Source organism: Cavia porcellus, unplaced genomic scaffold (genome assembly GCF_034190915.1).
Source record: "Cavia porcellus strain 051 isolate PalLab524CR breed Dunkin Hartley unplaced genomic scaffold, mCavPor4.1 scaffold_11, whole genome shotgun sequence".
Lineage (NCBI taxonomy): Eukaryota > Metazoa > Chordata > Mammalia > Rodentia > Caviidae > Cavia > Cavia porcellus.
This window is the reverse complement of record NW_026947494.1, coordinates 70,082,485-70,103,215: the sequence shown is the minus strand read 5'-3', so window position 1 is coordinate 70,103,215 and position 20,731 is coordinate 70,082,485. Positions and strand designations below refer to the sequence as shown.

At 36.7% G+C, this 20,731-nt stretch overlaps 1 protein-coding gene across 1 annotated transcript in view; it reads right to left on the bottom strand.

The window, feature by feature from the left end:
• Positions 1-266: 266 nt before the first annotated feature.
• Positions 267-20,731, bottom strand: part of Ca8 (carbonic anhydrase 8) — a 109,193-nt gene continuing 88,728 nt past the window's right edge. The window contains exon 9 of the mRNA XM_063258462.1: positions 267-1,258. The gene's annotated coding sequence lies outside the window, so the exon portion shown is untranslated. The remainder of the gene's footprint in view (positions 1,259-20,731) is intronic.

Here is a 20,731-nt window from a genome sequence, read left to right as displayed (position 1 = left end):
CACTTTCCTCACGGCCACAGGTCTAGTCCTTGTCTCCCTGCTAAGGACTCCACAATAAACGTTCTTTGCTTCCATTGTCAGGAATAGCTGATGTAATTTTTATTTATATTAATGTTCCCATTAATGCAAGTTCTACCCAACATATCCAACGCCTCTGAGCACATAATTATTCCAGCTATCTTTAAGTTGGCTCTTAAGTGTCACAAAATCCCTCCAAACTGAGACTATGCTACTGAATCATCAAGAATTAAATTCTACAAGAATGATTATAACAACAAATAATATTTATTAATTACTTGCGTTGTGCCAGGCACTCTACTACTTTACATAAATTATTTCATTCTGCAACTAAATATTTTATATTTCCTAGGAGCACTTAAAATGAATTCAGATAACGATGTTGTTGGACATCATTGAAAGAAATTCTTAGCATACCAAAGAAGTGTGATCTATAAGATAGAATATTTTAAACTCTTACAAAGTGAGTAGCACTAAATTCACATAGGATGCTATTAAACTTGTATTTCTATTTGTGGAAAATAAAGTTATTCCTGTTATGTTGTAACTACCTTCTTTTTATCTTATTTATTTCCTTCACCTTTCTCATATTTTTAAAACTCACAGCTTCAGAAGTCAATTAAATGTATTAGATTTATATATGCAATTAAATCTTTTAAGAAGTATAGAAAGTGAGTGCTATGCTTTTGTATTAGTTCCCAACACGTGTTCCACGGAAAACCAGGCTGACATTAATTTTGGTATAGGTACAGAAAAATAATGAGACATGATTTTTACTAATCTTTCACTTTGTATTTTAAGCTCTAGGCTGCTCTTGATTGAAACTCTTATTTTATTATCAAAAATTACACTAGACTCCAAATGAATAACTTTTCTGTTGGAGGCAGGAAATGGTCACTACTAACACTGGGAATGTATTTTTCCCATCAATATTAATATGTAATATATGTTCCTATTAATTACCACTCTGAAAACTAGTTTTGTTTCTTCTACACAAAATCAATAAGGAGTATGTGCAAATTACGAGTGCTAGCGACAGTGGGGCGGGTATGTAATACGGAGCTGCCCCTGAGTGTACAGCCACTGCTAGTATTCACTACACCATGTGTACGCAGCTGTCACAGAGTCCATCAAAGCTGGAGCGGATGAAATTCAACAACTCGGCCGTGTGGATGCTCACAGCTGCAGCTCAAGATCTTCCCCTGCTCCACCGAGGCACCACCAAAGCACTGTCTTCCTCCTTTGGGCAAAAAAGAGTAAGTCACTTATGTTACTAATTCACCACAGCAGGCTGAAATCCATTTTACATTTTACTGCAGAGAGTAAAAGGCAAACATTTCATGACAAGAAAATGGACATTACGTAAACATCTTCATGCTCAAGACTGTTAAGTGCAATTGTTCCAGACTACCATAACTGCATCTTTATGACAGAACCAATTAATGAAAAATGTTGCAGAAACAAGTATCTTCAACCAAGATAAAATAATTGTTTGAACAATTCTGTAACCAAAAAATTTACATGTTCTCTCTAATAAATAAAAAAGTTCTAAATTACTAACACTAGTTTCCTGTGCAATAATCACAGATGGATAGTAACTCAACACAAAAACCACTTAGTTCTGGTCCCTCAATCACTTTACAATTCTATTAAATATGTCTTAAATAATAAATACAGATTATTACATAAGATAGCAGCCCTCTGACGTAGAAGTCACACGCATCCCATTTTAAAGAGTACCAGCTAGGGTTTTAACTCAAAGACGTCTACTTGTGTTGCCAGCAGAAAGAGTAGCGAAGGGGACACGCTAGGCAGATGCCTACTGTAAACTGGTATGATGCTTCAGACATAAATACATACTAAAATCTAGGATGCAGATACTTTTTGATTTGGAATTGTACTTTTAGAAACTTAAAACACACATACAACAATCTAATTATACAAATATTTAATGAATAAGGATATTCATTGCAATAGAAAATGGAAAAAACTAAAATGATATTCTTAAAAATGAAATTTTATTTGATAAACTTAGGATAAAGCCTCTAGACTATCTAGTCCCAAATGATTTATTAAAAGTGTCTTTGATAAATTATAATACAACGAAATACTTTAGAATTATCTATACAGGTTATGGATACGTATCTTTGTATGTGTTTGTATACACACACACATATTTAAATGATTTGTTAGAAAATATTCATAATGTTGTGATATTTCCAAACTATATTTCAAAGAAGATACTAAGTCATGGCCAAATCTTTTAAAGTTTTTATAAATGTATTTGTGTATTTTAAAATGACAAAATTTTATATTTTCGTGTGCAACATTATGATTTGAAATACACAAACACTGGAATGGCTAAATTAAGCTAAATAATATATGCATTACCTCACATGGTTATCATTTTGTAGTAAGAATACATCCTAATCTCTTGCATTTTTAAAGAATATATTATTTTAAACTATACTCTATAGATCTCTTGAACTTATTCTTCCTTACTTAAATTTTATATCTTTTGACCAACATTTCCCTAATTCTCTCTTATATCAAATCTTTAATATTAAGCCTCAAAGATGAATTCAAAGGTAATATAGGACGTTGTTTCTGTACATATTTTGACAATTATATGCCCACAAGTTACAATTAAAGTGACATGAAACTCAATTGTAAAATCACATTTCAGAACCAAAAAGAACCTGAAGCCACAATGTATTAATTTTGCTTAAAGAAAAACTCTGAATCTAATATTTCCCAAAATGTGTTCCTTGTAACATTAGAAATTGACTGAAAGAAATTAATCCATGTTCAAAAAATTGTGGAGACTGGTAAAACAGACTTCTTTAATTAAATGTTATCTCAGAGGCTCTAATATGCTAGTGTGAACTATAAATCTCCAAAAGGTAGACACATGTATTCAGGATTCTCCAAACATATAGACAGTCTTTGATTTAGGAGACACTTCAGTGGGCCAGAAATCATTTGAGAGCTGCTAGTCAAAAGGTCTTATTTTAAGTTAATGAAATAAAATTTCATTTTAAGATCATAGTCAATCTTCTAAAAATTAAGCTACTGTGGTCCAAACCATCAAATAAAAGATGATTAGGTATATATACTCTTACTCTAATCACATGAGATCAGGTCTTAATCCAAATCTGAATAATTCCAGCATTTAGCAAACATTCACAGTGCTCCAAAACATATAATCATTAGTGCCATGTTCATATTTTAAGCTTAAGGATCTAATGCAGATTGTTTTCAGTACATTTCAAATGGATTCTAATTTATCTAGGTATTTAATCTGCCGCTGAACAGAATACTGACTCTGGTAAAAGTCGCTCACAGAGGAAGTGAAACAATAGCCGATGATTATTTAGTTTTCCCCCTGTATAGGGTTTTAGACAAAAAAAGGGATACCATCAATGAATGCCAAGGTTCTTTGAGATTATCTTTATGTTAGCTTTTCCTCAAAAATATAGTTGATCGTGTTTACTACAGACATTAGATTAACTGAAAAAGTGTTTTAACTGTACATAATATGGGGTATGGTTTGGAACAAAAACCCAGGTTCAAATCTCATTGTCTCCCTAGTGAAAGAAGCTGAAAAAGTAAATAAGACCAACAATGCAAAACAGACATTGTGAAATGGTATGAAGCTATTCAAAAAGGAATGAAAACCTGGGATGGGGGAAAGGAAAAAGAAAGGAAAGGAAAAATAAATAAACACACACGCAACAGTTAAGACAGTTATACTAATTGCTATTAGTTCATTGAAAAGGTGCGTGCCTATATTTGTCTGATCAATTTTTCATGCCTACATTTTGTAATAGGAGCAACTACTTTGAAAATAACAATGTACAATGTACTCACCATTGTTACTGTCCTACAATCTTATTTTGAAATTTTGTCATCATCGTTTTTATTTTCTTTAAAATAAATTAAAAATTTAAAAATTACATCAAATCTCAAATCTCCCACCAAACTGCTCTAAGAGTTTAAGGCAATTTATTTGCCCTTCTGAGCCTCAGAGTGCAGCAGCTACAATTAGCCGAGTATCTGGGAATGGAACATGACAGCAGACGAATGGTGCTGAGTATAGGATCTCCCAAGCAAAAACCTGAGCTGCCAACAATGATTTCAGTTGATTTTAAAGACATCTCACTAGCTGAAAATTAAACTGCAATCCCTGTATTCCAACATAAGTGTGAAGTGTAGCTCATGAGTTCCCACAGTGGTGCTCTAAAATTTACTTATCAATGCTTTGGAGGAAGTTCTCACGGGGTGGAAATACACTTGGTCTTGTCTGCACTGTTACCCAAGATTCAGCACAGTATCTGACCTCAAAGTTCCAACGGGATGTGTGTCTGTATGTGTGTACATGAAGAGAAAAATGAGACAAAACGATTAGTCAATACTGTTCCTGTAACTTTTTTTTTTTTTTATCGGTACCGGGGATTGAACCCATGACCACGCACTTGCAAGGCAGGTGCTTATGCTGCTGAGCTAAATCCCCAGTTTTGTATCTAAACTATACAGAATTTAAAAGCTCTAAACTTTTTTTTTTGAAATTGTGTCCCTTCTCCATATGGCACTAACCACCTACTCTTGTATCTATTATTTTATTAACATCATAGAGGTATGTGGCATGGCGATATGACTGTTTTCATTTGTTTTAGGACTCTGTATGTTTTCCCTACAGAGATTAAAGATTTGACCTCCTTTCCTCCTGTCAGCATCACAGACACACAGACAGACACACATACGCAAATACCTTTCTCATCAGCCCACCCTCCACATATAGTTCACATAGTAATGTTGGATCATTATTCAGTTTGCATTTGTATAATGATATTGCTCAGGATTGATCTATACATAATCATTTAACTCTTCTTTCCTACACAATGTTTTGCTTTCTCTGGGCTAACTAAGCATTTGGTTTTTTCCACCTTACTTTTTTCATACTCACAACTAAGCCAATTCAAATCTACTCACCTATTGCCTGACTCCTCTCCAACACGCAGTGCATCAAATCACTGAAGAAAGTTTGGAACCTTCTCCCCAGCTCCCATCTGGACTGAATGTTCTCTATGCCTGGTCTCCTCCTTCTGTCTTCCTGGGCCTTTCTATCTGTTGGGCCTCCTTTTTCATAGGTCTCTCATCTTTTTTCTCAGTCATCTCTATCACTTTGATGAAGCATATGCAGTAACTTCCTGACAAATAATTTTTTATTACCTTGGTGCCTGAAAAAGACTCCTCTACCTAGACATTTGCTTGGAAGTTTAACTCGGTAAGCACTTCTCTAGGTGGACTGTAATTTTTCCTTCAGAATTCTGGACATCATACTCAGTGAGTTCTGTCTTCTGTGCTGCTGATGAGAAGTTCTAGTTCTCTTATTTTTACCTTTTTCCTCCTCTACAATTTATTTTGGTCGGTGGTTCTGAAATGTTATAAAGATGGTGTGAGTGTATTTTCAGGTCTGCTGTGCTGAAAAGTCAGCGGGCCTTTCAGTGTCTACATTTATGTCCGTGGGTTCTGAAAAAATGTTTTGAATTGTTTTGATGGTGGTTCTCTATTTCCTCTGTTCTCGCCTGCATTCCCTTACCATTTGGGTAACGAGTCACCTTGCTTGGGTCTCTAATTTTATCTTAGTCTCTCCTTTTTTCCATGTTTTATTTTGCTGTACTCAGAAATTTCTTTAATCCTGTTTTTAAATCCCTTATTTTGCTACCATGTCTTCAATGATCCAAAAGTTCCCATTTTCTGAATATTTATTTTCTTAAAAACACACTGCTTTTGTTTCATCACAGCCATTTGTGTGAGATGGTTGTTTTATTTTTTCTCCTCCAGCTGAGCGTTCCTTTCTTTGAACTTCTATTTTCATGTTACAGACATCCTTAACTGCTCACATCTGAGGCCCTTTCATCAGGAGAGTTGGTGACCTTTCTGCCAGTGTACTTACTGTAGGCCTTTGGAGATAAAGAGAATACGAGTTCTGAGGATATTACTTAATTTTCCCTGTTTTTTTTTTTTAAATTGCGTGTGTGAGCTACTCTAAGCCTCTAGACTATTTCTGAGTCTATATTCCCTGGTAAAGAGATTCTTCCCACCCTCTCAGGAGGATGCACCTCTTAGTGGATTTTAAGACGTCACTTCCTCCTGAACAGCTTTCTACCACTACAGATGATAGCCTCCTTTCACTGCAACATCCAGGTACGTCTGTTACAATTCCTGGAACTCTGAGAGATCCTATCACAGAAACAGGCATATTCCTCACATCTGCCACATCCATTAGCACATAACCATCTGCATCTAACTTTCAACACATTACCTTCTCTCTCCCCCTGTTTTTTTTCCCTATCTCTTTATCTTTGCATAATTAAAATCTTTTGCCTGTTATTTTTATGTGGTTTTGTTGAAAACAAAATTGTCAGTGTTCAACTGGTTATTGCTTGCAAAAGAAGTCCTTTTTTATGCATGATACATATTTTCTAAGTTTTCAGTAAAACAAGATACAGAATGATATTTTGGAGCTGGGGTGTAGTTTAGTAATAGAGGACCTGCCCAGCATGCATGAGGCCCTGGGTACAATATCTAGCAGATGGAGAGAAAGAGGAAGAGAAAGAAATGGTGAGAGAGAGACACAAAGGATGGACACTGAATAAATAAAGGTACCAGACTACATATTCTAAATGCTCATTCATCTAATTCTAAACAGAAAAGTTTAAAAATAAAGTGAAATTTTCTGTTATACAATGCTGATTGTTCATAACGATGACCTTGAAATATGGCTGCGTGCTAAGAAATCTTCTAAATTACCAGCTATTTCCATAAATTATAACAGATGTTATCATTCAAATTACTATTTTGAACCTTGTTGTTTTCTATGAGGAGACTCTAGGGAATAAGTGCAAATCAAACACCTATTTGGGAATTTCCTGAAAAGCTACTAAAAATAAAAAAGCACATGTCTGCACACGTCCTCCTCCTCAGGGGTGCTGTCAGTCACAGGCTGAGGTGATTGATGGCCCCTGGAGTGCGGCTTGGCTAACTGATAACCTATGAAATCACGTCTCGTTAAGTACAGTTGTTCAGCATCAACTCTGCAAAGGAAGCACCTTTTAGGACATACATTAGCGATGGGGACTCTTTCACAGTGCTCTCTTCCTCTTGATCTAGGGGTCACCTCTCTGGGGCAGTTTGCACAGACTGCTGACTTACCCCCAGTACTAAGCTAGAGGTCCTTCAGGGCAAGTCTCTGCTAAGCTACAGACAAAACAGAAGGTTAAAAATAGGTGCTCTGGGGCCGAGGATTTAGCTCAGCGGCATAAGCGCCTGAGCAACAGCGCAGTCATGAGTTCGATCCCCAGTACCAAAAAGAATAATAAATAAAACAAAGTAGGTGCTATTCTGCTACAAACAACTAAATATAGCCATCTTTTTTGTTCAGTATGCCCACTAGTAGCACATCACATCATCAGGAAGGAAAATAAAGGAGAAAGAGAAAGAAAGAGTCAGTAATGGCAAATGTCTCTGAAGGTTCAAAGAAGAGTGGAATCCAAGTGAGCAGATCAGAAATAAGAAACAGGTGTCAGATGCCACGGGTACTAATTTATCATTATTCTGGAATTATTCAATGGTGCAACGAAGCAAGAAGTACTGTATTAAAATTATAATGAGGTTATAAAATTGTCATTATTTATAGATGTTATCATGGTCTATCTGCAAAACTCAAACTAAGCATTAAAATCTACTAAAAACATTTTCAGAAAGGCTAGGATGAATCTAATAATGCTTTTAATAAAGAAATATTAATGAATTGAAAAAACACAATGAAAAATATACAACCAAAAATCAATAATGGTAAAACAATAATAATAATAGTTATTGCTTAAATTTAAAGAATGTTAACCCCGTGCTTAGCACTGGGCTGTGTTTCTTTACAACATCTCCAGAGAGTTGTGATTCTTAGTATCTCCTATTCACAGATCAAGCAGTTTGAACTATCCAAATTGCGAAGCGACATGCTCCTTGTCCTAGCCACACCCTGGGATGATCTTTGAGCCCAATTATGTCGCATAGAATAAATCAATGAGAAAAGAGAAGTATAAAATGCATGAAGGACACAAAGATTGATCTTAGTAAACTAAGACCAACTGCATCATTCCTTCACAAAAGATTCAACATTATAATCACATTAATTCCCTTAAATTATATGCAATATAAATGACGAATTTTAATAGGATTCTTTACTTTTCTTTAATTCTCTTTTTTCTTACCCTCTTTTGTTCCTGAATTTTTTTTATTTTGAAGAGAATAAAGCCAAATGAAATAAAAGAAAATAGGGTCAATCAAAATAAAACAATGAACGTGGTACATGTCTTCAAAACAAGATAAAAGGAAATCAATAATGGCCACCATAATGCCTCTTGTTATCTTCCAAATAAGTGCCAATACCATCAGGCATAATAAAATCAAACAAAATAGTACAGAATAAAATCAATTTAAAAAGGCAATGGAAGCATACAGGACTTTAAAACAACAGTGGCTACCATAATGCCTCTTGTTATCTTCAAAGTATTTGCCTATACATTCAGACATTATGTAATCAAACAAAACAAAATAGAATAAAATCAATCAAATAAAACAATGAAAACAGTGCAGGGCCTCAAAACAAGATAACAGGAAATCAGTAATGGCTACCATAATAAATTCTATCTTTGACATAGCTGTCCAGGCCATCAAATATAATAAAATTAGACAAATTGAAATAGCCAAAACCAAACAGAACAATGAAAACAATATGGGCTTCGAATCTTGGTAAAGGATTAACAATGGCCACTGCCTTCCCTTTTTAAACACTTCCTCCCCTTTCACTTTCACAATATGTATTGGGCATTTTGGAGCCCACCAACTCCTTTAGTTTTTATACTAGGGAGACAACACGATATTCACATCCTTAAGCATGATCTCAAGTTATATCCATTTACCTATAAGAACCTCAAGGTTTTCTTTCTATACAGCTGGATAGCTTCCCATTGTATAAAAAGATCATGTCTTTCACACGCACTCTGCAGCTGATGGGCAAGCTACGCCCACCTCTTTCGGGCTCCCTGTCACATACAGCATTGTTCTCTCTCCTTTGACTTTCAGTCTATGAATTCCCTTTTGAGTTTAATATGTTTCTTGTATGAAGCATATTGATAGATCTTGTCTCTTGATCCACTCTACTGTTTCTTTTTATTGAATTGAGGCCATCTATATTCATGGTTATGGCCAACATGCACTGGCTCATCTCTGCCATGCTATTTTCCTGCCATTGGCTGCCTACTTTTCCCATCCGCCCCACTTGGTAATCCCCCTCTGCTGATGTTCCTAGAACTGTGGTCTTTTTTTATCTCTCTCTAGAATATCCTTCAGTATTTTTTGTAGGGTTGGTTTGGTGGTCATGAATTCCTTAAGTTGTTCTTTATCATGGAATTATCTTGTTTCTCCATTAACTTTGAAGGATAGATTTTCAGGGTACCATCAATCTGGGTTGGAAGTTGTTTTCTTTCAGGACTTGAAATACCTCACTCCAGCCTCTTCTTGACTTGATGGTTTGTGTTGAGAAGTCTGCTATAATTGTGGTTTGTTTTCCTTTGTAGGTTATCTGTTTCTTTTCTCTAACAGCTTTAATATTCTGTTCTTGTACTGAACTTCTGGATCTTGATTATTATATGTCTGAGTGTAAATTTATTTTGGTTATGGTTAGTTGGAGTTCTATATGCCTCATTTATCTGAATGTTACTTCCTTTTCCCATGCTTATAAAGTTTTCTGATATTATTTCTGTAAATAGACTTTTAATGTCATTTGTGTTGACCCTGCTTCTTCACTGACACCTATTAATCTTAAGTTATGTTTCTTCGGGTTGACTTGCAGCCATTGAATTGTTACTTCCTGGTTCCTTGTTATTTTAAGAGAGCTTTCCTTTCACACTCGCTAGCTGCAAACCTGTCTTCTGAAGGTTTGAAAGTCTATCTTTAGTTTCTTTCAAGTGGTTTTGCCAGCTTTCAATGAAGTTTTTAATTTCCTGGATATATCTTTGAATCTGCTTCATGTGTTCTAAATCTTTTTTATACTGTTCATTCAAGGTTTCTCTCATTTTCCTATGCTCTTCCTTTATCTATGTCTTCCTAAGAGTGCTTAGCGATTCTTTTATCATGTTTTTCATTTTTTTCCTGAGATGGTATTTGTGTTCCAGTTTTTTTTTTAATAGCCTCATGAAGATGTTTTTTAACTTTAGTTCTCATCACTTGAGAAATTTCAGGTGTGCAACTCCCAATCTCTTCTGTGATTACATCTCCTGGACTTGCTCTGCGTGGGTTGGAGACCAGAGACTGCCTTTTGCTTCTTCATCTTGACATATTCCTGGATTCTTCCACTTAAGTGGTTGGTGGGATCTCAGGCATTTCCCACATTGGTTACAATTTCTCTGAAGTAAGACTGTTTAGTTCTTCTAGCCAGAGCTGGCTACGGGTACTGATGGTGGTCACTGGATGCAGGGCTGTCTGCTGCTTTTCCCAGCCTACACTGGCTCCTGGATGGTGGTGGAGTGCACATGGGTGGGGCTGACTGCAGCCTCTAGACCTAACACAGGGAGCCCCTATGATGGTCGTTTAAGTGCACGTGGGGGTGGGGCTGGCACTGGCTGCTGCCTGCAGAGCTGGGCGTAAATCCTCAATAATAGGCCCTGGAGTGTGCACAGGGGCAGGGGCAGCCACTACCTCTAGACCAGCTGGCTACCTGCAGGGAATCTCCGCGATGCATGCTGGGGACCAGGCTGAGTCCAAGCAATTTCCACTATCTGCACTCATCTAGAAGCTGCTGGAGGAAGCCAGTAGCAGTTCTGGTTCCAGGCTTATCCAGCCCAACTCCAAAATGGCTCCCAGCCAATCACTCTCTCCTGTGGGATGTCTGAACTCTCTGCACTCACCCCCAGTCAGTGCAGTCCTCTGAGTCTGCTGCTCCTCTCCAACACTGTGTCTTTTTGCAGAGGCCTCTGGAGTCACCAGCCACCACCCTCACAGGATCCCCAGGTTCCAACAGCTCATAGGATTCCCAGGTTCCAACAGCTCCTCTCACACAGTGGGTCCAGCTCAGGTGAAGGTACCACTAGCTACCACCTTCTCCTTCATTTAAATTTTTCTTTCTACTGTCTGTGAGCTTCAGTTCTCACTTCAGATTCTTCCTGAGTCCAGGGATCCACTTCCTTCTTGTCTTCCCCATGATGCTATTTCCAGCATCTGGACTACGTCTCTCAGAGAGGCTGTTTACTCTGTTGCTTACTGTTCCACCATCTTCCCAGAAACCATCCCTCTACTTTGTTCTTTATTTCTACTCTCTGCATAGGAAAATTCTATAGTTTATCTTGAATAATTAAATGTGAAAATATCCAGGAAAATCCTATAGAAAAGATTAACATGGACCCTGGTCCTTCCAAGCACTGGAATACATACCAGTACTAATGCTGCAGTCAATGCTCATAAAGAAACAATTGAAGGAACAGAACATGGGCCTCGGGAATGGAATCAAGATCCAGACTTCGTGTAACTTAGTCATCAATAATCAGGGTGGCAGTGAAGGAACAGATTCAAAACACTCAGTGTTGGTGAAACGGAAAAGTATAACTTGACACATGCATATTGTTATTAGAAATTGATAGGCCCCCTAGGGGACAGAAATCTGCGTATTTGTATTACAATAAACCTCTGACCTTGTCATTTCATTCTTAGGAATATTTAATGGACTTGTCTACATAAACGTTCACCCTATCTCTAGGATAAACTATACCACTTGGTAATTTTACATTATTCTACACAAAAGTATTCGAAGCACTAAATTTAGTGTTTACAATTATTCAGAAGTAAACTTACATGACACCCTGACACTTTCTCATTCTCAATTAGCATTAAACTAATTAACAAAACTGTTACATACTACAGTGAGTTATATGTTTCTTCCTTCTTCCTAATCCCCAGTGCACTGTAAGGGTGATCGAGAATCTAATTACTGCTTAATTGAATGCACATATTACACATTTTTCACTAGTTCATGCTTGATGCTTTTAAGCCAGAAATCAAAAAGAATGAAATTAAGTTGAATTGGGATTTTCACAACTATTATAAAGGGAGAGGATTTGTAGTATGTCTAATTATAAGTAAATGTGGGTTTTAGTCTTAGTTCCTATGGGAATATTTCAGGTATAGCAATGTGCCATAAATAAGTAATTCCAATGATTAATAACATTGTAATTTTATTAACAATCTTTTATTCCTCATTACAGTGATCTTATTGCAGGAATGCATGGAATATCATTCTCAAAAGAAAAGTTAGCATTATAGAATTATTGGTTGTACTAAAATCAGAATAAACAATATCTGCAAAAAAATTACGTGAGTTTTTCTGCAGCATAAAGATTGCAGAAATAGTTATGTGCCACTAGCAGAAAGGAAAACCTTGTGATATTTGGAACACAGGCAATTACAGTCATCAAAAATATCTACAAAAATAAGAATACTACAAGAATATTACAAAATAACATTCTAACACTGAATAAAAGAGTATCTATCTCTTGGTATTCCTTTCATACTATGTAGAAGTATATATTCTAGGACAACAAATGTTTATTTGCATGGAGGTGACCACTTGGAATAACTTATTTGATGAAATTTTTAGGCAACAGACTAAAGAACTTCTCAGATCCCATTCAATGTTATGCTTTTAGGATTTCACCAAAAATATTTTCTGTAAACAGGCCTAAAGAGTTTTATTAGCTTCTCATGAAACCTACAGAAGAAAAAAATAGAACGCAGACCAATTAGAGCAATATGAACTCAGAAATTTTAAAGGGGTTTCTTTTTAACTGCACTATGGACTTACCCATAAGAGTATGGTTTTGTTCTTTTACAAATTTATTTTGTGGAATTTTCTAAAGGCAAATCACTTGATTAGAAAAGCCTTCAGATTACCTGTCTTGGTTACTTTTCACTCATTGCTGAGACAAAATACCTGATGCTCAAATTTAGGGAGGGAAAGGTTTATTTCTTACAGTTCTTGGAGTCCATACTTCAGTCCATACTGAAGTCTTACAGTTCTTCAGTCCATACTCAGTTGGCTCCAAGGCAGCATGGCATGGTGGGCAGCCATTCATGGCCACTGCAAACAGCAGGGCATGAACCGGCAAATGAGAGACCCACCTTCTTGCCGCCATTACACTATATCCTGGCTCCACCCCTAGGCGGGTGTAGCACTGACACCACCAATCGGAGCGCTAGACAATGAACCAATCACAAATACATAACTGCATGAGGCTTAGGGCCACTGACATAAACCATGACAGTACTACGGAATATTTCAGATTCTGTCTATAGCATGGGCAATTACCTAGATTAGTTTAGCCTGGTATGTTATCAAAACAAGCCTTAAGTAAAATGTTTAAAACTTAAGTAACCCCCCAAAATGAAGCAGACCTATACATAACAAATACAAAAATAGCTCAAATATCTATACTTAAGTAAAAAAAAAAAAAAACTGCTACATTTTTGCTAAAAAAAATTTAAAATTTCACTTGCCCATATGAGGATATGTCAGTGTCTTATCTTTTTTAAAAAGGTTTTTTTTCTCTAACCTGCTAGCATGTCCTACTAGCATTCTAGTAGGTGGGAATTCTAATCCCTAGGATTCAGAGGAAAGGCTTCTGGGAAGTGATTAGATCATGAAGCTAAAGCCCTTATGATTGGCATTGGTGCTGTTATAAAAGCGACCCGAGACACCCAGCTAGCCCCCCCTCCCCGCAATGTGAGGATGCCAGAAGGTACCAAGCCATGAACCAAGAAGCCGGCCGTCACCAGACACTGCATCTGCCAGCATCTATCTTGAGTCAACTTCCCAGTCTTCAAAACTGTGAGAGATATATTTCTGTGGCTTCGAAGCTGCTTAGTCTATGGTATTTTATTAGAGAAGCTCAAGTAGATGGTACTTAATTCTTCTTCAGAAGAGGGCTGCCACCTCCAATGAAGAAGTCTTGGTAAATTTCTCCACTCTGTCATACAAGAATGCTTTCATCATCTTTATATCATTTCATTTCTAGGTTGAGATTTCACATTCTCTAAGTTTTTCTTCAAGAAATTTGCCATATACTATATAAGCTTCTGGACTATAGAATACATAAATGAGATGAAAATATTAGCAAGGTAAACCAGAGAGCTTCAGTTATTTGCTCGTATTTCTGTATTTCCTTGGCTACATGTAACTAGATCTAATGGCACAACAATTTTATAAAGACTGTTTGCAAAGACAGCACACTTTATAACTGAAACATTTAAAGGAGATGTTAATAACACCACCTTGCTGTGTAGATGGCAACAACAAACACCCACATCCGAGAATTGAGGATACTGTCAATGAGCCACACTGCTTCCCCACTGGGCTTCCATGTGGATTCAGAATCGTTCTCCTCAATCTTGAGAGAGCTGATACCAATCAGATGCGGCACAAGTCTGAGTGTGATGTGCCCTCAATTCTCTTATTCCCTTAAATCTTTCTGGAACAAACCTATATCAAAGGCATGCAACAGCCTCGAGTTGGTACCAACTTCATGGGTTGTGGTGATGGAAACAGAGACACAGGGCAGCTTTGGAAGCTGCGTGCAGAAGTGGATGACAGATTAGAAAGCAGGGTGTGGTCAAGGCATCCCACGTGACTGAAGTACACTATGTCAAGTGTAGATGCCTTTGACATATCCAAAAACAAAATTTCACTGTAATGCAATGATCAAGGATCTTGGCCTAGAGATGTAAATGACAGAGTCCTGCCCTGCTAGCAGTGACTAAAGACATGTGAGTGATTCACCTGAAGAGCCAAGAGGCCTCAAAGGCTGATACCTCAGGATGCAACACTAAGGGGCCACCTGAAAGGGTGTTCACGCTGCCTACGCAGACCAAACAGAAAAAGATTCCATGAGTAAAACCCAAATGCACAGGAAATACCACAAAAAACCAACAACTGGGATTTCATCTTATTAAAAAGCTTTTCACAGCAAAAGAATCCTCCAAAATGAGAAAAGACAATGCCAACTGTGGGGGAAAAAAAATTCACATCTTCCAAAATCACAATGAATGCTTTGAATTACTACAAATTTATCACCTTTGATGTTCCTCATCCTCGTACTGCTTTTTAAACAAATCTGTACAATGCTACATCAGACTGTCCCAGACTTGGAATATTAAAGGTTATCAAAAGTCTTGAATGTGGAAACCCTGCTTATGCTATTATTTTACAAACTAATCTGATTCCAGCACATGGAAAAGTCAGAGTCTAGTGCAGTAACTGAAACTAACACTTATTATGTACATTATTATAAAAACAAAAATAAACTAACATGGTATTAAATGCAGAAAGCATTAGCAAAGCCAATTTACTCAGGAAGGAATTCATAGAGGTTAAATATGCCCTTCAAATAACAATAGCATTTAAATGTTGAAAAAACAGAAAACATAGAGGAAGAAGTCTAAAAAAGCAAACAGCTAAGCAAATCCTGTGCTACCCAGTAACTGTCAAAATGCTATAAAATAAGATCAACAAAATAGGGAAATGATACGTTTAAAACCAGAAAGCTAAGTCAGACAAAACCTTACTGAAAGAGAGAAATGGTAATTTCCCTTCCTGTTGCCATTCTACAACTGTTAACAGCAGAAGCAGCTCCTGTGTAACCTTTTAGAGTCCAGTATGAAACATTTGTATTTATCTAGTATACCACCAGTTTTTAATAGTTCCCTTAAACCTCTATTTTAATCTTACTAATTTCTAGATAATTCTGAGATTTTCTAGCTTCAAAAATTATTAATCCAAGTATTAACCCCACTTTGATTCTATTCTGTTCTACTTTTTAATAATTAATTATAATGAAAGGATGACATAAAAGGCTCTTTTTGACATTGCTGCTTCTGTATTACCCATTTTAAGAATAGAGAAATTAATTACCTAAAAGGCTATGTGCTTAAACTCTCAAAGTGTACGCTATTTTCAATCATTTCTACACTCAATTTTTCAACATTTTTGGGAATTTCCTCAAATCAGCTCTTTGGTTTTATCTTTTCGAGTTGGCTTAGGAAGAAAACCTCACCCACAGGGCAGCATTCACTTCCTCTTCCTCCTCACTTACCTGCTGCCTCTCCCACCTCATTTTTCCTTCCAGGAACAGTTAACAGAGACAGAAGGCAGCATATCCACCACCAAGCTCAGCAGTGGAAGCACCCTGGAGGTTTGTTGAAAACATCCCTGTCAGGCAGATTCCCATCTAAGTCACGCAGGAATTTGAAGTATTTAATGCCACAGTGTCCCTCCCTCAGATTTAATCCATCTGCCTACAGAAAAGTCTTCCATACATATAGCCTCTGGATCTTTGCTATGCAATCCAAATCCCTCCTGCGGGAACTTAAGCCAGTCTTGTTTTAACACCTGTCTTCTGAGCAACCGTGAAGGTACAAGGTGTAATGTGGAAGAACACACTTAGACGACATGAACTGGTCATGGAGCTTTCCTTGGTTGGTTGGGTGGTTTTGGTTTGGTTTGGATTTTTTTGTCGTTTTGAGACAGGGTCTCAGTATTCAGTTTAGACTGACCTTGAGCACACTTTGTAACCGATGCTGCTTTTGAACTTGCAATTATCCTCCTGTGTTAGCCTCCCGAGTGCTCTGATTACAGGAGTGCACCACAACTCTTGGCTCATAGAGGTTTTTTTTTTTTTAATGGAAAATAAATTCCTTATGGTTAAAATTATAAAATCTGCTATACTTAAGGTGTCAGAAGATATTCATGCTCAACACACACACTGGTCCATGCGTGCAAAATGTTCTCTTCTTCCAAAGCATAATATTGTTTGAATTTGCTGAATGAATAGAAAACTATATGATTTTGGAATTTTTATCCTTAATAAATTAACATTTCTAAGACATGAAAAAGAAAAGGGACATATTTCAAAACAAAAATCATTTTCCTTGGTTAGTAATCCTGAAGTAACCCTATGCAACTTTGTTATTTCTGATTCTTGGGGTAATGAAAATTTTTGTATCATACAATCAAAACAATAGTTTGAGCTTGATGTCTTCAATTTTACTGAAAGTATTTTGTGATCCTTTAGGAAATCCATTCTATTCTGTAGAAACTCTCTATGATACCATAAGTAGGAAACAGATACATCTTTAGAACTTCCAATTCTCCTCTTCATCCTGTCCGTGTTAAATTATTACAGTGAAGAGAACACAGGTTTTACTGCCTGAAAACATGGCTTTAAGCCTTCATTCATTCTGGAAAGATAACAGCTTTCACCTCTTGGTTACTCAGAATTACGTTCGTATTTTCTCCACGCAGCCCCCTCCTTTCCAGGAACGCTTGGGTCTTTTCTGTCTGGTATCTCTTTTAGATTATAGAAGAAAATACACGAAACTGATGCCAGCTATGGCTTTATTAAAGCTGAGAAAAACTGGTGTTAATTGTAAAAGTAAATGGAGGGAAAATTTCAACACAGTAAAGGACGACTTCAAAGACCCACAAGCAAAATGAGGGCAATTTTAACAAAGGGACTATTTGGGGATGTTTCTGAATAATTTCTTCCATTTCCTTCTTCCTTTCCTCTAGGTGTTTGGGGACTTTCTCCCTCCTAACCTGTGTAGGACAAACTCATTTTTCCAGTTTTAAATGGGAAAATGAAGACTATTTAGAGAGCTTTATTGTACCAACTTTAATAGAAAGCAACTATAATTTACTACAGTCAACGGTAAACTTGTTCACAGCCTAACAATACTTGAGTCACAGGTGAAAACATTCTTGAATAACCTTTAAAACAGTCTAATACGTAATGAAATCAATAATAAATAATCATTTTCTCAGAGGATCTGTATGAATATCATACCAAAATAATATGTAAAGTTTGATCATATTATTTGTTATTATTAAGATTTTGTTTTTCTGCATCTTACAAAATTCTATAAAGGGTTATTTGATAGCAACTGACTCAAAATTTAAACTACCACTGCTAAACTAAAGAATTCCCAGCACCTTAGTAAATTACACAATAATTCTTTAAGTGAGTTCAAAACCATAGTTCATACTTCTTAAATGATAATAAAATCTGAGGATTATTCATGAGAATTATAAATCTTCGTTATCAAAGCTCTCCAGATATCAAGACATGTCATGCAAAAAAAACTATCTTTTAAGTCCAAAAACTAAAGTTATTTCAGTAAAAGATAGCTAAAATAAATCTGAGTTATTTTAAACATTTTATAGAGAACAATTACCATGACATTTTTTTTTCCTTTTTAGTTCCAGGAGCTTAAATGAAACATTTATGCATTAAATTCAAAGTCTGGCTGTCAAATCATTTCACTTTAATAAAAATTTGAATTACCTGCCTTAGGGCATTATTAAATATCAAATAAAAAGCACACATCCATAAGTCTGATTTCCCAATTTATTTTTTATGTATAACCATGACTAAATTTGTAATACAAATTTCAAGATAAAAGGATAAAAAATGTATTCATAAAAGGATGAAATCAGAATCAGAGTTACCCTAGAAAGAATTCCTACATCACTCTTTAAAACTCTGAAGAAAAATTATTCCCTCTAGGTAATCTCAGCCACAAACAGCAGTACATAAATCCATCCTCTTTTTTAAACTCTGTAAATTTTTAAAATATATTCTTCTGTCAGATAATGAAGTATTGAAATACACACACTCTCAAACAATATTTAAGTGTGTGTGTGTATGTGTGTGTGTACAACAGAGGTTAAAATAATGATGGCTATTTGGTCAGAGAGAGGCAACTCTGGTCTAGAACTAGACATGGATGAAACACTAAATTTATTTAGAATTAATGATGCCCACAGAGCGAACTTGAACCCTCGACTGGGGAAATTCACATTCATTTTCACCAAGCCTCTTCACACCTCCCTGTAGCTCTCTGAGCAGAGCCCTCCTGTGACCCTTCCTTCCCTCTGCACTGAAAAATAAAGCCAGTCATGCACACACTCATCTGTAACCCACCACCTCCTCTTTCCTTCCTGCTCCAGCACAGAGAGTGTCTGTTCTCTTAACAGTCAGTTTCCATGTGTGCTAGGGTCTCATCTCCGTGAGATTTTTGAGATTCGCTGGTAGGATTAGCTCCTCTAAAACACGCTCTCTCCCCCAGCTGCGTGCTCTTTTCCCACTCCATACAGGCAAGTCTGGTATTCCTTTTGTTTCAAAAAGTAAAAACTAAAATAGGCTCCCCCATCCCACTCTCTCGGGCTGCAGCCCTCAACCTAATTATCAATGTGGCGAGGACATGGTATCTCCAGAGACTCCCTTCTCTTACCTTCAGCCTGATGCAGTGTGTCCTTCACTACTGTCCTGCCCAGACCCCTCGTATGGGGACATTCTCTGACCTCTGCCCACACAATAGCTAAGAGAAAGGGCTCTGCCACATGGAAGTTTCCAACTTTGCTGCTCAGGAACATTACTTGGGCAATAACCTTCTGTGTGTCCCTGGCTAATTTCTCTACAAAGTCTTGGGTTAGATTCTATGAACACAGAACAAGGTTGTTCTATCGTTCAAATGGTAAATCCATAAATATCATATAATATACAGTACATATAATGCATACATATACGTATTCAGTCTCTGCACTAAATACTTCGGATTTCATCTCAGACTCTCTTGTGACACTCTCTCTTTCTCTGTCTCTACATGTCTTCCAACTCAGCTTTTTATCTTTCTATCCCCAATAGGATCTATCCTTAGTTTTCAAAAGTGTTGTATCCACAGTTTCTTACTCGCTAGACCCCAGCCATTATCTTCTTTCTATCTTCTTCTACCCTTTCCCAATTCACCACTAGGTAACCCTGCAATTTCTGTTTCCTACACATTACTTTGTTTCCATCTCTACTGGCTTATACTATGATCTGAGCCTCTATAACTATCAGAAAAAGCAGTAACTTCCCACTCCCACCTTAGCTCACTGTAATGCAATCCATTCATTTTCCAGCTAGGATGAACTACTTAAACACACATACACACACATACATACATACACATACACACACACACACACACACACACACACACACACACACACACAAGATCAGGTCACTCCACTAACTATAAAGTCTTTTTAAAGATTTATAATGCATCAATAACAAAACAGATGCCTTAACCCAGTCGACAAGGCCTTATAATTTCTGGGATTTGCTACTTTTCCCCTTTGATTTCTGTACTGCAAATCAATGGAGCTTTTGTTCAGATACCTATGGGCATCAAATTCTTACTTCTCCACAAGGCTCATCTCCTCAAGGCTTTGGATAAAAATATGCCTCCTGTCTGAAAGCTCCTTCCACACATTGCTTCATTCTTCCATTGATGAAATTTACAACTTACAACTGCATGCTTTGAATGTTTATTTTTCCACTGTAAGACTCCCTACCCCAGACCATCAGCTCTGAGTACCCGAAATGGTGCTCGGTAATGACTGTTGATTTATATTATTTTAGCTCTTCAGCTCATGTGCTGTAAGATTTAGTCTAAAGCATTCTTGAATGTCTCCCTTTTCAATCACATATTAACTAGTGAAATTTTCTTATTTCTACTAACAGTGAATTTGGCTGATTCTCACCGTCTCCAAAGTTGGGAGGAG